This window comes from Phragmites australis, chromosome 5 (assembly GCF_958298935.1).
Source record: "Phragmites australis chromosome 5, lpPhrAust1.1, whole genome shotgun sequence".
NCBI lineage: Eukaryota > Viridiplantae > Streptophyta > Magnoliopsida > Poales > Poaceae > Phragmites > Phragmites australis.
In genome coordinates, this window is record NC_084925.1 from 18,829,989 (window position 1) to 18,848,707 (window position 18,719).

Here is an 18,719-nt window from a genome sequence, read left to right on the forward strand (position 1 = left end):
ATTAGTTCATCTATAAATTTGTTCCATTGGCATACTTTGTTGTGTAGGCATAGGTGGTATAAATTTTACCAATGAATCAAAGAAACCTTGCTGAATTCTACCATCATTATTAGAAGTTGAAGCACTAGCATCATGTGATCGAGGCCGTTTTATTGTATCCTTAATATTTCGCATCTCAAAAACCGTAGACTCTAAATGACTATTGAGTGATTGATTAAAACCCTTAACTAATGCATCAAAGTTGTTACTCATAACAGCACCTACTTGCTGATCAATTATCAAAGCAACTTTCTCTTAAGAAAGATGTTCATTACTCATGGTGGGAGTTACCTCGGGCTTGGTATAGACAAGCATGAAATCTCCTCCCTTTCAGATGATGCCCTACCTCATCTTTTGATAGCGCGAAGCGAACTCCCTATCAAACTCCATCTTGCGCCTTTCATATTCTTGTTGTGCCTCCTCATCTAACTCCTCGAAGGCAGGCACAACGACCTTGTCGGAGTCAACTTTGGATCCATTCGTCATGGCTAAGGTTTTAAAATTCAGCTAAAATGCAGCCGAAAGTTTCTTCCCTAGCGGAGTCGCCAAAAAGTATGTTGACGCGAAAAGATATCATGCCAAACACTGAGCACCTCGTGTGCAATATATCCGGCAAGTAGCACCCAGGACACCCCGTTATGGCACTGCGTCGTCGGACCTTCATCGTCACCCACGCTCGGGAGGGACTCCGTCGGAGTGCAGATGATCGGTGGCTTATCCTTAATCGTTGGGATCAAGAATAGGTAGCAATATAGATTGTAAAAGAGAACGGGATTACAGAAACTAGGCAAAACATGAAAGGTAAAGTAGATTGATTTGATCAATTGGTTTATTATTCTCAATCGGCCATGGCCCTCCCATTTAAAGGGTGGCAGGTCTTAGCCGTACAAGATCAGAACTCCTAATTCAAACTAAACAGGACTTACAGATATGATTCAACTTTCCTTTCAATCTCAAAACTTCCCATAATTAACATATCTTTCCTAGTTAACCACGTGAACTCCTATATATCTACCAGAGTATTCTTTATTACAATTTGACCTCCATAGTTCACTAGTCGTAGGAACTGTTCCTGGGCATAGGCACTATTCATCTGCTCAGAGTTCTGTTCATTTGGTTGTAGTTACTGTTCATATGGTCAAAGTTACTATTCATCTAGTCGGAGTTACTACGCATTGATTGGAGGTACTTTTCATCCGGTCGGAGTTATTGTGCACTGGTCACAGGTACTATTCATTGGTCAACCAGTAAGTTTCTAGAACCGAAATTCTTCACAATATGCCAATTTCAGTCGTCAACAACTCCACTGTGGACCAAACATGTAAATTTAGATACTTGAGTCAAAATTGCGATTTTGATGCTGCCTTCTAAGTTCTGACTGTTGCTCCAGGGCTCCAGGCTCAGAAGCTCCAGCCACCCAGGCGCCTAATGCAGTGCTGGATGCTACCTAGCCTTCCTTCATTCCTCGACTCCTTCAGTTCAAATGAATAGATGATCAGCTCTATCTGCCAAGTGAAGGTCTGACATGATTTTTGGTGAAAACCAAAACTGAAATGGCGGTTTTCTAAAAAAATTTAGGAACTTTGGTTTGCATTCTCTAAAACTGAATAATTCATACACCAAAAAACCGAACTGACAAAACCGAAAAAACAAATGCCCAAGCCTAAAAGCAATATCAGAGTGTAAACTGAGACCAACATGCAGTTTATGCCCCTTTTAGGTTATATAAAACTTCTGAATTGTTCTACTAATGTAATAATTTATTGCATTGTGTTATAATTATTATCACATCATCAACACTCTTATCTATTTCACAGTATTTTCCCTTCTCTCGGCAATTGTTGGTGGAGGAAAATCTCTTCCATGAACAAGTACAGCGAGAGCACACTCACATGAATGGCTCAAGCTGGGAGAAGAAGTGGAGAGGAAGGAACACCTTGTGTATTGATCGGCAAAAGATTTCCTCCTCCTGGTCTGGTGGCTAGGGGTCTGTATTTATAGTGCCATTCAGGGTGTAAAGTACAAACATGCCCCTACAAAGACGATGGTGCAAGTTACCGCCATACTATAGGGACCCAGGACCAGTCGATCTTACATAGCCCGAGTCCTGGTAAAAATATATTTACCCCTATCTAGAAGATATTATCTATTATGGCAAATATAGTGGTTCAAGCAACCGTAAGGGTGTGATGCCGAGCTGGTCGTTAATTACTGCACGACGCTGCACTGACCCGGGTGTCAAGATAGCCTCCACTTGCACTGGCATTAACTGTCGGTCACTTCATGTCAGAGGACTGCAGGGGGTGTACTTTCTTTGCTGATATTTCCTCCGGAGGCTAGCTACTTCCCCTGCCTGGAGAAGGAGTAGGCTAATGAGCCCTTACGGTCTCCGGGGGTTGTAGTCTCTGTGGGGAGCCTGGAGCCTTTTCTTCTTTTTCTTTTCCCTTCTCCCTCTTCGGCTGAGCCAATCTGCCCCTTCCTCCTTCCCAGGCCGAGCTCCAGCCCATCTCCATCCCGCCTTCCCGCCTGGGCCGACCGAAGGCCATGGCCCAGCAGCGCTGCTACATCCGCTGCTGGCGCCTGGCCAATTTCCGCCTCCGCCCGCACTCTAGCACCCGGTCTCCTTCTTCCTCCCGCAGCCAAACCGGACTCGAGTTCGAGCGTCGTGCGCCGTGTGCCGCCCTCCTCGAGTACGAATCCCAACCAACTCGAGCTTATCCGCAACTAAGTGCCCCGCTTATATAAACACCCGAGCACCCATTTGTTTCCCATCTAAATTCGGCGCAAACTCAAGCTCCTCCGCCGTCACCATAGCCACTCGACCGAGCTTCGCTCCGGCAAATTCCATCGCCCTTTTGCTGTAGCTGAGCCGCGCTTGAGCACCTCCACTGCCTTCCGTGCCTGCTTGTGCCTTCGCTGGCATGATTTGGCCACCGGAGCTCCCTCCCCGTCACTCACCTAAGGCCGCCGCCGTCTACCCCGCCGCCAACTGCCTTTCAGAGCACCGCCGCTCGAGGTATGCACTAAAATGGACTCCCCTTGTCCCCTTCTTCCTCCGCAGCCGCTCGCCTTCCTCTCTGGAACCGGCCAATTAAGCCTCCCTTGCCTTCCTCTCTGGAATTGTTTTAGCTCCGATTTAGATGGTTTTCGCGCTCACGTGTTCGTAGCGATGTGTACTATCTTTTAGTACCTTTTTCATAGATGTTAGTTATTGTTTGGTGTACTGTTCTTAGTTAGTTCTGTTGTGTGTTTTTTCGATGTGTTTTGAGAGCAGACGAGGAGCAGTTCGAGAATCTCCAGGACCAAGTATTTGAAGAGTCTGAGCAGCAAGTTGGGAGAGGCAAGTGTCCTTGAACATTTTGATCCCAATTTTATTTAAAATGCGTTCTTTACTTCAAATATGCATGCTGTTAATTCTAAATCCTATGTACTTATAATATCCTGTTCCATATAATTTCTTGTCGCCTAGTTGTTAGCATTGGATATGATGGGTAGTCATGCTTCGCTTTGCACAAGGGGATGGAAGGGTTAATGGTTAAACATGACTAATGAATTAATGCAACTATGAGTTGGGAATATTAATAATGGTATAGCAACATGGAACCTTAGGCCTTGAGCAAAATAGTGTCATTGATGATGAAGTTATGTTGTTGGATTAGTGTTTTCTCAAGTAACCTAAGTAAGGACTGGTTCGTAGAGCAACAACCCAAGAAATATCATACAAACCACGAGACCTGGTATGGGACAGGCCTAGCCTATTAATTAGTGGATTCCAGTTTTGTGCGTGCCAAACGGAAGGGTGGTTGTGTGGGGACGGCAAATGCCAGAACCATTTGGTTAGTGGTATGGGATGTGTAGTGGAAGGGAAGGGTGAAAATTTTCTGGAGCTACAAGGTGCAAAAGGGCGCTTCTGGGTGGTGTGAATGCCACTTTGACAGCGGTGAAACCTAGCGGGTATGCACATACTGGATGAAACTTTGTAACGGCTTTGTAGTGACTTTCCGAGTGACACACCATTGACGTGTGTTAAGTGTTTTGTGGACACGGCAACAAGGAAGATCACGACTTGTGGGGAAAGCTGGACAACCTCTGCAGAGTGTAAAATCTGATATATCAGCCATGCTCACGGATATGAGAGACTTAGATTCTCACATGATTAGTTGGATGGGTTTGGGTTGGTTTGGTCATTTTGGGAGCATGATGTGAGATTCAGGTGGTTGGGAAACATGTGGAGATGTTTTTAGGAGTTGGAGGTCTACTGATGATTCACCTAGACAAGTAGGATGCTTTTATAATACTTCGTTAGTATAGTTGGCTTTTATGCGAAATTTTAACTGTTACAGCTTGTTCCTTTGTTTAAGCTTGCATGGCATTTTATCTTCCCACACTTGCGGAGTACAAGTTGTACTCATACTTGATGCTTTTATCGAAATGTTCTCCAAGCGTTGCTCAGACATTGAAGGAGATCCAGACTTCTTCGTTGATGAAGATGAAGACTACTAGGTTGGCGTTTCCCCTGGTCAATTGCCTGTGGAAGGTGGAGTTTTGTGGTGTCTAGTTGTGTGCTTTTGTTTAAGACCTTGTGGTCTTTCTTTATTTATTCAAGTTAAACGTTATAATAATGACACTGCGTGTGATACACTGATGAAGTTGCTACATGTATGAAACTTGATCCTGGCATACATGTGGTTTACATCTGGTTTTGTCCCTTTCTGAAACTATGTGTGATAGAGGTGGTATCAGAGCCGTGTTGACCGTAGGCCGCAAGCCTAGCTAGAATGGACGAGTTTCTAAGGACTATTTTGATAAAAAAAAAAACTATTTTTGAAAACTCTACTCTATCTTTTATGTATTTTCCTTGCTAATTCTATTTAAACCTTGCTGCTGACTCTCCCTATTTTTAAAATGTTGTAGATGGCCCGGACCCGTAAGACTGCACGCAAGAGTACTAACGGCCGCCTTCCTGCTCGACCGTTGACCCCGACTCGTGCCATGGCCTTTGCAAGACAGCAGCCACCCCGAGTTCAGAGATGGAGCCGTGTCTACCACTCCGATGGACGCCACACCGGATGGTTCCCCGCCAAGCTTTGGGAGATACTTCATAATCTGAGATTCGAGAAGGCACCAGAATACGCAAGAGTGATCTTCGGTTCGCTACCAGAGCGTGGAGCCTACGAGGTGACGAGCATCCATTACGCCATCTCATCAAGAGCTACCTTCGAGGATGGAATTCGTGACACCGCACGCCAAGCCCTACTAGTCCTCTGCCACCGCCACAGCGACAACTTGATCTTCACTCAATTTAGCCATTACCCTCAGCGCATCAGTGGCTTCACCGACATCACCACTACACCCATCATCGCAGAAGGTACTACCAGGCCTGGAGAGCAAACCGCCCTGGCTTTGGAGCTGAGTCAAGAGTTGGATTGAACCACCGAGGAGCTGCAATACGTCAGAGGCAAGCTAGCTCAAGCGTAGAGTGAGCTACGCAACAAGAAGCATCACCACCCAGACTGCTGGGAATCTTCTTCATCTGACTCTAATTCTGAGGAAGAGACTCCGCGTTCCCCGCACCATCTTCAGGCTCGTCATCGTCCAGCTCCAGTACCCTGAGGTTTCGACAGAGTTAGGAGTTCGTTTAGGAGGTTGTCCTATAGTTGTTATGAGTCGTTAGAATCGTGTGTTAGTGAGTAAGTTGATCTGGTGGTGTGATATGTAATGATTAGGGTCTTTGTTTGAGTGAGTGATATTTTGTGAAGATCTTCTTCACGAATGCATCCTTATAATATAATATATTAGTTAGTTTCGGAGCCTACCTCTGTTTTTCTTCATAAATCCCTTGTTTCCGCATCTACCTGCCCCTATCTCAAATGGTGAACCTAAGGAACCGCACCAACGCTAATGGCAATGCTTCTGATGGACAAGACAATGATAATCCCTCCCCACCGTCACAGCCATCCCTCGAGTAGGTTTTTGCAGTGCAAACTTAGATTCTACAAGGAGTGGTTGGGAAACATATGTAAATGTTTCTAGGAGTTGGAGGTCTACTGATGATTCACCTAGACAAGTAGGATGCTTTTATAATACTTCGTTAGTATAGTTGGCTTTTATGAAAAAAATTAACTGTTACAGCTTGTTCCTTTGTTTAAGCTTGCATGGCATTTTATCTTCCCATATTGCGGAGTACAAGTTGTACTCATACTTGCTATTTTTATCCAAATGTCCTTCAAGCGCTTCTCAGACATTGAAGGAGATCCAGACTTCTTCGTTGATGAAGATGAAGACTGCTAGGCTGGCATTTTCCTCTGGTCAATTGCCTATGGAAGTTGGAGCTTCGCGGTGTTTAGTTGTGTGCTTTTGTTTAAGACTTTGTGGTCTTTCTTTATTTATTCAAGTTAAATGTTGTAATAATGACACTGCGTGTGATACACTGATGAAGTCGCTGCATGTATAAAACTTGATCCTAGCATACATGTGGCTTACATCTGGTTTTGTCCCTTTCTAAAACCAGGTGTGACAGTATCTCTAGCGATGAAGGGGAGGTCAACTGGGATCTCCTGATGAAGGAGATCGATGAGGAGGAGAAAATGAAAGCAAAGAAAGGGCGGCCTGGATGGAAAAAGAGGCCAAGGAGGAGGGAAAGATAGCTGTGGAGGAGGTCTCATCGTCATCATCCTCATCTTCCGATAGCTTGAGGGCTCGCTACTGTATCAACCTCCACAGTGGTAGGCCTCAGATAAAGCGCATACACTGCTTCATGTGTGGCCGCTGTTAGGGCTCCAGAGTTTTCTTTTGTCACCTTGTACTCTTTCTCCCTTTGGTTTGCTCTCTCAGGATTTGTTTCTTGTATGTCGACGTTCCTCTTTATAAGTGTCCTTTGGATGTGCAAGTTTTAGATAATATAACTAAATACTTGGAACCTCTTAGTGTTTTCTCTTGGATCGAAGTGCATGGCAATTCTTCGAGACTCAAGGCAATCCACTCGGAGCTCATGACAAGGGTTCCGAAGGCAAGGCCACCTGGAACCCCACGTCGGTTTTGCCGAAGGTGAAACTGATGGCTGGGCCAAGGGAGGTGGTATGTGAACCCCTGGGCCCTTAGCCGCGGTCAGGCTCTGAAGGCAGTCCCACCCGGAGCCCTGTAGCATTTGCTAAAGGTGAAGTTGATGGCTGGACCAGAGGAGACAGTCCATGACCCCCTCATCCTTTAGCCGCAATTAGGTTCTGGACGCAGTGCCATCCAGAGCCACACGGCATTTGCTTGAGGTGGAGCTAATGGATGGGCCGGGGGAAGTGGCCCGCGACCCCCACAACCCTTAGTTGTGGTGAGGCTCTAGAGGTAGCGCCATCCAGAGCCCCATGACGGTTTGCCAGAGGTGAAGCCAATGGCTGGGCCATGGCAGGTGGACTGTGACCCCCTCAGCCCTTAGCCACGGAGCCCTTAGCCATGGTGAGGCTTCAGAGGTAGCACCATCTGGATCCCTGCGGCAGTTTGCTGGAGGTGAAGCTGATGGCTGGGCTGGATGAGGTGGTGCGTGACCCCCTCGGCCCTTAGCTATGGTTAGACTCCTAAGCCAACGCCATCCGAAGCCCCACAGTGTTTGCCAAAGGTGAAGCTCATGGTTGGGCTAGAGGAGGTGGTCCACGAACTCCTTGGCCCTTAGCTGTGGTGAGGCTCCAGAGGCAGTGCCATGCAGAACCCTGCAACGATTTGCTGGAGGTAAAGCTAATGGCTGGACGGGAGGAGGAAGTCCATGACCCCCTCGGCCCTCAGCCGCGGTTAGGATCCAAAGGCAGCGCCATCCAGAGCCGCTCGGTGTTTGTTGGAGGTGAAGTCTATGGTTGGGCTTAAGGAGGTAGTCTGTGACTCCCTCGGCCAGTGTGATGCCGAGCCAGTTGTTAATTGCGACACGACGTCGCACTATCCCGGGTGTTAGGATAGCCTCCACTTGCACTGGCATTAACTGTCAGTCACTTTGTGTCAGATGACTGTAGGGGGTATTATTTCTTTACTGATATTTCTTCTGGAGGCTAGCTGTCTCCCCTACCTGGAGAAGGAGCGGCCTGATGAGCCCTTACGGCCTCCAGGGGTTGTAGTCTCTATGGGGAGCCCAAAACCTTAGGGCTTCGGAGCAGCACCAGATGGCGACTCCTTGGTAATATCTGTGGGCTGTGACATTTCCCTCAACAGTAATCTTTGTTTCAAAATGTCTATTTTGCACAGTTTTCACTCTCTACGATGTGATATATTAAGTGATTGTAGAATTAGAATGTCATCTATATTCCTATATAATTCACCATTTGTGGCTGATTCAAACAATCTACACCATCCATTCGAGTTGATCAAATAATTGTTATGCAAAGTTGAACTCTGTTTCTTCTTCTAAAAATACATTTAATCTCTAATTATTTATCTTTCATATCTAGACGTCTAATATTTTTCTTTCATATAATACATTCAATCTTCTATTATTTGTCTTTCATACTTTTTCGAATTATTATATAATAACTTAAATTAATTTTATGTATTTAACACATGTGCATTTACTAGTTTGATAAGAAATTAATCCACCATCGTCTATGCGTCTGATATTTATGGATAACGGGAGTATTAATTTCGGCATGACTAGCACCGGGTGCTGATGCAGTACAAGTTGGGTGGGGTGGGGTGTGGGGTGGGCTGAGCTCAAGTTGTAAAATTGCACCATTGGGGTGGGCTGAGCTCAAGTTTTCTCACCCACACCCCTTACATGCAAATTGATTTGGCAGCCCCCTCATGGCCTCATCTTGTCTACGTTTGCACTGTTGGCCCCAAACACCGTTTGACTAACAGAGAGAGCACCTCTGGCATCAAACCGAGCTCATGGACTCCACGTCAGTGTAACATGTGGATGCACACCCTGGAATTTGTGCTTTGTGCTCTCTCTGTTCCCACGTGACCTTTAACAGAAGTGCAAATTGCCAAATGATGAGAATTCCTCACTATTAGATCCTAAGTTCAAATACATACACAAATTACTACCTGAACATGTACAAGTTTCACCAAATCAGACTTTAAACACAACCTGTAGTACCAAAACTGAAAAAGTAGTGCACCGGTAACCAAAACTCAAAACTAATTGCTGGTTACCATGCATACCCTAATTTCGCCATTAATCAACCCTAAATGCAAAATCCACCATCGTAGACCCTAAATTTCTACTACATTCAACTACAAACCCCTATTCCTAGTAGGAAATCCAATAGGTTCACGAGGAACAAGCGACCCCCACCCTCCTACCACTGCCTTCCTCGAGGGAGTTGACGTCCGTCACCGGTTGCTTGTCGCCCACCTCCTGTCGCCATTAATCTCCTTTTCCGTTAATCTCCTTTCTTTTATTTTTGTTGGATATCCATGGTGCCAGCGGTTGGACATCTTTCCCTCCTCTCTCAATCAATCAAGCACATATCCAATAAATAACACAAAGACACAAGATACAAGGTGAAGCTCTCTCTCAATCAATCAAGCACATATCCAATCAATGACACAAGGACACAAGATACAAGGTGAAGCTCTCTTCTTTATACTTTCTATTTTCTCTCCGTTAGTCAAATGGTGTTTTGGGCCAACTGTGCAAATGGAGACAAGATGAAGCGGTTGTCAAAGCAATTTGCAAGTACAGGGGTGTGGGTGAGACCAAGGTTTCAAAAACTAGACACAATTCTATGACCTTCTATGAAAAATTGTTTAAAAAATAATGTCGTTTGCATCATATTCTATAAGAAGGAAGTTTGAAAAATGAAAAAAAGTTGAAGCGTTTGCAACATATTTATATAATCCTGCATGTTACAATAACTAATTCATGAGTTCATGTATTTTTAAAAGACATATGATCATGTAAGAAGACTAACAAAATTAGTTTCATAATTTTTGGATTAGCAAAGAGTAAACTATGCATTTAACTTGGTTTAATAAATATATTTTCTCACAGAAATTTTTGAACTTTTTATGAGTATAAATACTTTTATCATGTAGATCATGCTACAGGGAACAAAAAAAAATTATTTCATTTGATTTGAAGCTCAGATGAATTAGTTATTAATTTTACAATATTAAGATAATTTTTGGGTTTTTGTTGAACGTCACTAAAAAATCAAGAAAATAGATCGATCAATCGAGAAAACTGAGTGGTTACCGATAAAACTGAGCGGTTACCGACAATGCGGAAAATTCAAGAAAACCGCTCGATAAATCGCAAAAACCGCTCGGTAACCGGTCCAATTCGACTGATTACCGAGAGGGTAAAATCACGATTTTTCCCCCAAATTTCAAGCTTTTTCAAATAAATTTTGTCCGAATTTTTTTAAATTTTCATCTGGTTATTACAGTAACCGCGAATTTTTTATTACCGTCAGAGCTCGGTAACTGAGCTCCGGTCAGTAAGCAAAACCTCGGGTAAGACAACCTTACAAGTTTAGGAACCAGCGGCACAATTTCAAAAAAAAAGAGAGAAAAACTTCAGCGGAAATAGGTATGAGCAGTATATTTTGTCCTTTGTGCCAATGCCCTTGAAAATTGTCATTTTTTTAACCTCGCAAACGGAATAGAGTTTGCCCCTAAATTTTTGTATGAGTGTAAAACATAACCTCACATATAGGTGTGGTTTTTTTCAGAATTTTTTAAAAAATTTATGTATGTTTTTATTTGCACAATTTTCAAAAACTACAGTAGAGAAATTGTTCTACAGTAGAGTTGCACTCCAGTTTTGTTGGTTCAGTATAATAAAGCACATCCTTTGCAACAATTCTACAGTAGAGAAATTGTTGATAAATGTAGAATTATTTTGTAAAATATAATGATGAAATCATTGCGAAGACAGCTAAGGGAGATAATTTTATAAGTTATGGAGACAGACAAGTAAGAACTAAAAATATCGCGATGCACGTCCGCTTGCCCCACACCATCCCCTCCCCGGGTCACTGACATCTATAATGTAGTGTTTTTAGAGAAAGGTAACCCTACTTATATTGAAAGTTTTGTACCCTTAGAGTTTTACATTGTGCTATGAAATAGGGCAACTTAAAAGCTTTACCGTGATCGGCTGGAATTGGTTTTGTGGACGGTTTTGGACAATACAATCATTAAATAAATTTAATCAAAGCAACAACAGCCATCTGGATTTCTGCATCTCCTGCAACTCTGTTCTTCTCGCTTGACCATAGGTGTACTCCTAAACCCATGGGAAAAAAATCAGGTTACCGCCAATAAACCTGATTTCCCATGTTTATTAGTAGGACTCCGTATGGTTAAAAAGAATGGTCAAATATAATTTGTGTCAATTTTTTGCCATAGTTTTGTCAATTTTCATACATTTCAAAATTTGAAAACCTAAGAAATTTCAGTTGAAGTTCGCTTTTTTCCGTGCTTGAAAATTTTGTTCGGTGAATCTAAGAAAAATAGAAACTTTTGGTAACCTGTTTCACCCGCAACCACCAAATTTTTTATCTTCTCATAAAATCGTTTAGGACAACTTGGTTTGACAATTACACTGAATAATTGCAGCGATTTTATACGTTTTTTACTCTCATGCTAGGAATTGCTAATATGTACGTAGATACCAATGTTAACTACGATCCAAGTCATAGGAATGTGAGTGACTTCAATAGTACCAATACAATTCAGTATATATTGATTGTTTTCACATTCCAGTTCAAAAGTGAATCATAATTAGTTCAAAGTTGATTTTTGCCATACAAAGTTTTTAAAATCAGTTAAACGTGGCTTCATTTTCACTTCAAAAGTGAACAAAATCCAGTCCAAAGTTGATTTTTGCCATTTCAAAGTCTCAAAAATCAGTTCAAAGTGGCTTCAATTTTCATTTCAATGTGAATCCAAATGAGCTCAAAGTTGATGTTTGCCATTCAAAGTTCTGAAATACTTTAAAGTGGCTTCAGTTTTTAGTTCAAAGTGAAACAAAGTAGTTCGAAGTTGGAAGTCATGGTTCAAATCTCTAACAATTTTCATCTAAAAGTACAGTCCTAGTCATCAAGATAGGAAAAAGGGAAAGAGCATGACGAGAAGGGTAAGAGGGGGGGACAAGCGTGTGGCGGCGCACGCTGCAATCACGCGTTAGCTAGCATGCACCTACGCACGGGTAACGTAGCCATCCCCGTCTAGTAAACCCGGTCCAATTGCCCTAGGCACAGTAGAAAATTTGCTATTTCACAAATTGACCCAATAAAAAATTGAAAAACAGCCTGCAGGCAAATGGTATTGTCATAAGGAAAACGGAAAACATATTTAAGTACATGATCTTTCGTTTGTATTTAAATAACCAGATTTTTTATGATAAAGTCATAGGTCCATGGTCTCTAAAAATCAAAATGGAAACTCGAAAATATTAGTACACATCAACTTGAGTACGAGGGACTGGAGCGGCTGACTGGGGCTCATTGCCTATTGGTTCTCTGAAGAATCTGAATTCGGACAAATGCCTAAGCAACCTGTGTGTGCGGCTCAGCCGTAGCAGTAGTATTGATGACAGTTTCAGGGTGCTCATGCAATGCAAAAGTTAAAAGTGATCATTCCTGGTGAAATAACGGATGATTTTTCCCAGAAGATGCAAACGAAGCCGTATCCAGTCCCAGAAGATGCACCCTCTCACGCTAACAAATACTTCATTTTTTTTCTCAAACACATAGAAGAGTTATGTATCATTGCATTAAGGAAGGAAAAAAGATTCAAGTACACCCAAACAAACAGACCTGCTTAAGGAAGTTTACAAAACTTACCACGAATTGAAACACCATAATGACAACTAACTACGCCAAGATCAACTCGCACTGAGTTGCAACAACCCTTTAGCACCCACGTCACACCAAAGCCGGGTACCATCTCTAGCTTGGCACAGGACTTAGAGAACACTCGGCATCGCACCAATAAAGACACAATCGTTATGGTGCTTTCATAACAATCAAGCCCCTAGAATCACCAATGAGTTGAACCCACGCTTCATCGGTTTGGTAATCATGTTGCATGTCCTCACCCACCAATCACTAAAACACACATCATCTAGCTGAGGAGAAACATCTGGGAGGCCAAATCGTTGAACAGAAGAAACCAAACTTGTCTTACGAAGATGCATGTGGTTAAGATATGTTGAATGGATTTATCAACTTGCTCACAAAGTGGGCATCTCTCTGGATGAGGCAGTCCCTTTTTAGCCAAGTGATTGGTCGTCCAACAACGATTATGGACAAGTAGCCATAGAAAGAATTGCCACTTCATCGGAGCCTAGGTTTTCCAGATGAGTTTCCATGGTTCAAAACGAATAGTACCATGGAAGAAGGTGTTGTATGCTGATTTGGCCGAATACTGTCCAAACTCTGTAAACCTCCACCGATGTTCATCTTGTACCTCCAGCTGAAGCACAACATTAGCCAAGATATCCCATACATCCAGGTATTCTATGAGAGCACTAATGGAAGGTGCTCCTCGGATATCCTGAACCCAACAACAACCAAGAAGAGCTTGCTGAACCATGCGTTTATTAGCAATCCACCTAAGGATTAGGGCTGCTAGATTGGGGGTAGAGATAACATGCCCTTGAAGCCATCAATTGGTCCAAAACAGAGTGGTGCTTTCATTACCCACCAAAGAAACTACCGAAATTGAGAAGAGAGCCTTCATGTTTGCATAGATAGGCACTTTAAAATCTACCCAAGGCTTGTCCAGCACTTTAAATTGAGAAGTCATAGCCAATGCATCCGTAAGGCTCACCCAAGGGTTGTGAGATCATGGATGCCAAGTCCTCCAAGCTCTTGTGGCCTACAAAATTTTGCCCAAGAGATCATAAAGTAACCTTCATTGATTAGTTCTTTCCCCTTCCAGAGAAAGCCATGACGTATTTTATCAATCGCTTTGACTGGCCATTTTGGAAGGTCCATTGTGATGGCATGATAAACCGGCATAAAGGTCAGCACCACATGAACCATCATGAGTCAATAGCCCAGCTTTCCAACCTGGTAGATGATCTACAATCTTGTCAATAAGTGGTTGCAACTTCGTCTTTGTTGGTTTCTTGATAGAAAGTGAAAGACCAAGATATTTGCATGGAAATTCTTTGAGTTCGCATGATAGACATCTCTGAATCATGGAGAGCTCATTTTCTGTGCATTGCATTGGAGTGATGCTGCTCTTCTGTATATTTGTCTTGAGCCCAGAAGCAACACCAAACACATGCAAAATGTCTTGAATCATGTCCATGTCTTCAATGGTCGGGTGAAGTAATAGGACAACGTCGTCCGCATACAGCGACACCCTGTGCTGAATGTTTTGAGTAGATAAAGGTTGCAATAAACCCTCAGCACTGGCCATGTGTATGTTGGGGAACGGGCAGGCTACACTAGCCAAAAACAAAAAATTTCTACTGCATTCACCCAGTAAATCATGCTACTAGGAGATCATAGATCGTTACCACTCGATGCATTGTGCAGTGAAAGAAGAGTTGGAGTAGATCGATCCAACATCGTACGCGCCAAACTCCTCGAGCAGCTTCTCGATCAGATGCGTGACCAGCCCCACACAGGTGATCAAGCTCCTCGAGCAACTCCGAGCAGGTGGTCGTGCTCCTCGACCAACTCACATTTGACTCGCCGAGAAGATCAGCATCGACATAGCAATAGCGTCTCTACGGTATCCACACGTACTGGGTAGAAACACCGAGTGCCGATGTGCTAGCACTACACGCGTGGCTAGGGTTTTGGGAGATCGTGTGGAAGGTTGCGGCTAAGGTTTCAGAGTGGCTCAACCTATGCACGTCCTACTCACGCCGCTCCTTATATAGAGCTCGCCAATAGGCTCCCACTTTGGAGGCCCTTTAGGACTCTAACTTCTCATGGATCACAATCCAATCAAAACACATATATGAATCCAATTCACATGTTTTGTTCTAACCCATTAAGTGGGTGACCCGTTAGGTTCATGGACAAACAACTACGACTCGGAAACCCTTTCCAAACCGAAATCAATAGCGGTCCCTAGCAGGACATGTTGACTCCCGAGTATACATAAAAGATCATATCGGCTGAACCTTGATATACACATGCACCGATCCCTTCGCCTCATGATGCCAGTCAAGCTCAAGGCAAGATACGTGCCACTCTTGTGATAGCTCGACCATTCACTCGATCAAATAGTGGATTCATTATGATTAACTCTTTAATCATATTGGCATGGCTATAAACTTTCTCAATCCAACTACCTCGAGGGGTCTAGAGATATCTCTCCCGTTATCAAGGAGGGGTAAATTCCATCTTGATCGCTCATACCTCACGACATGTTTCATGACAAATCCGAATAGCCTCCTTTGCAGCTTCGGAAGCTACAATATACTTGCCCTCCATTGTTGAATCGGCCACCATTTCTTGCTTGGAACTCTTCCAAGTCACTGCTCCTCCATTGAGGAAAAAAACAAAACCAGATTGCGATCTCGAATCATCCTAGTCTAGCATCGGTGTAACCATTTACAATGAGCTCTTCGTCACCTCCATAGACTAGGAACATATCTATAGTTTTTCTCAATTACTTGAGAATATTCTTTACTGTTACCCAATGAGCTTCACCCGGGTTTAATTGATATCTACTCATAACACTTAGAGCATAGGGGACATCTGGGCGTGTAGAAAGCATGGTATACATGATGGACTCGATAGCGGAAGCAAACGGGATCACACTCATCCTCTCGAGCTCATCAGTGGTCGAAGGACACTGACTCTTGCTGATAGTGATGCCATGGGACATTGGCAAGAAACCTTTCTTGGAATCCAGTATATTGAACCTTTTCAATACCTTGTCAATGTATGTACTTTGGTTTAATCCAATCAGCCTTCTCGACCTATCTCTATAGATCTTTATGCCCAATATGTATGCTGTCTCTTCTAGATCTTTCATTGAAAAACTCTTCTGAAACAAAGATTTCACAGCATCAAGCATCGGAATATCATTCTTGATCAATAATATGTCATCTACATATAAGACCAAAAACACAAGTGCGCTCCCATTAGACCTTTTGTAAACACAAGGCTATTCTTCATTCTTGATGAAACTGAACCCATTGACCACTTCATCAAAATGAAGATTCTAACTCCGAGAAGCTTGCTTCAGCCCATAGATGGAATTTTTCAACTTGCATATCTTCCTAGCATTTTTTGGATCAACAAAACCTTCAAACTATGTCATGTACACATCCTCACTTATGTTTCCATTAAGGAAAGTTGTTTTGACATCCATATGTAATATCTCATAGTCATAATATGTGGTAATTGCTAGGATGATCCGAATATACTTTAGCATTGCGACGGGCGAAAATGTTTCATCATAATCAACACCTTGAATCTGCCTGAAATCTTTTGCCACCAATCGTGCCTTATAGATATGAACATTTCCATCAATATCTAAATTTTTCTTAAAAACCCATTTGCACTCAACTGCTTTGACACCATCAGATGGATCAACCAAATTCCAAACTTGATTATCGTGTGTGGATTCTATCTTAGATATCATGGCTCCAAGCCATCTCTCAAAGTTCGGTCCCACCACCGCTTTCGAGTAGGTCTTAGGTTCATCATTGTCCAACAATAATATATCACTCTACTCCGTGCTTAGAACATAAACCTCTCAGGTGCACGACTGATCCTTTCTGACTGTCGTGGGGATGGTGTCTCCACAACATATTCTGTAACATCCAATTGTGGTTCAGTAGGAGCTGAAACACTTTTTGATGGTTCCTGAATCTCTTCAAGTTGCACTATGCACCCACTGAAATTCCTTGAGAGAAACTATTTATCCAAAAAATACCATTTCAGGTGACAAACACTTTGCCTTCTTCCCGGTTATAAAAGTAATATCCTTTGGTTTCCCTAGGATATCCCACAAAGAAATATTTATCTGATTTGTGAGTGAGCTTATCTGACGTCAAACGTTTACATAGACCTCACAACCCCATATCTTAAGGAAAGACAACCCGGGATGCTTTTTGCTTCATATCTCATATGGTGTCTTCTCCATAGTTTTTTATGGAACCCTATTTAAAGTGAACACAGCAATTTCTAGAGCATATCCCCATAAGGATAATGGAAGATTAGATTGCCTCATCATGGACCGGACCATGTCCAACAAAGTCCGGTTCCTCCGTTCAGACGCTCCATTCCATTGAGGCGTCCTCGGTGGAGTCAACTGTGGAACAATTCCACATTGCTTTAGATGATCACCAAACTCATGGCTCAAATATTCACCTCCATGATTAAATCACAGAAATTTATTTATCTTGCCAAGTTGATTTTGTGCTTCATTCTGAAACTCATTGAACTTTTCAAAGGACTCAGACTTGTGCCTCATTAGGTAGATATAACCATATCTACTAAAGTCATTGGTAAAAGTAATGAAGTACTAAAAACCACCTCTAGCGATAGAGCTCATTGGTTCACATACAACAGTATGTACAAGGGCCAACAACTCACTCGACCTCTTTTCTTGACGGGTGAAAGGCGTCTTAGCCATCTTGCCAAGTAAATAAAATTCGCATGTATCAAATGATTCAAAATCAAATGAATCAAAAAGACTATCTTTATGGTGCCTCTGCATGCGTTTCTCATTTATATGACCTAAGCGACAATACCAAATAAAAGTGGGATTCAAATCATTAAGCCGAGGCTTCTTCGTATTAATGTTATAGACAGGGACATCCTCAAGATCTAGAATATATAATCCATTCACCAATGGACAATTACTATAGAGCATGCCATTCAAATAAATTGAACAACACTTGTTCTTTATTATGAAATCATATCCATCTTCTTTCAAACATGAAGAAGAGATAATGTTCTTGCCCAAGGCAGGAATGTAATAACAATTATTTAATTCTAAAACTAATCCTGAGGGTAGCGATAAGGAATAAACACCGACGGCCAACGCAGCAACTTTTGCACCATTGCCGACACAAGCATCCATCTCGCCTCTCGCACACTTCTTAGTCCTTTTCAGTCCCTGCAACGATTTGCAAGTATGAATTATCGATCCGGTATCAAATACCTATGAATCTTTAGGATGAGTAGCAAGATTAATTTCAATAACATTTATACCTGAAGTGTAAGTCTGACTTTCCTTCTTCTTCTAAGTATAGCTTGCAGTTCCTCCACCAATGACCAGCCTTATGGCAGTGGTGGCAAGCATCAGAAGCAGTAGGGACTGCCTTGGACTTTCCAACAGGTTTAGGCTTTGAGCTCGAGATCTCATATGACGCTTTAGCCTTAGCCTTGCGCTTTCTTTTCTTGCTATCTTTCTAAACCATCATCACATGACTAGAGCTTTTCTTAATACTTTTCTCAGCAGTCTTAAGCATCCCGTGCAATTCAGTCATGCTCTTCTCTATACTATTCATATGAAAATTCAAAATGAACAGCTCAAAACTCGTAGGGAGCGACTGAAGAATCACATCCGTAGCCAATTCAGGACTAAGGGAAAAACCAAGTTTTTCCAGGCTCTCAATGTAACCAATCATCTTGATCACATGAGGATTAACTGGACTGCCTTCTGTAAACCTGCACGCAAATAAGGACTTGGAGGTGTTAAACCTTTCAGCCCTAGCTTGGTTCTCAAATATGCCTCGGAGTCCCACAATCATATCGTGAGCATCTACGTTC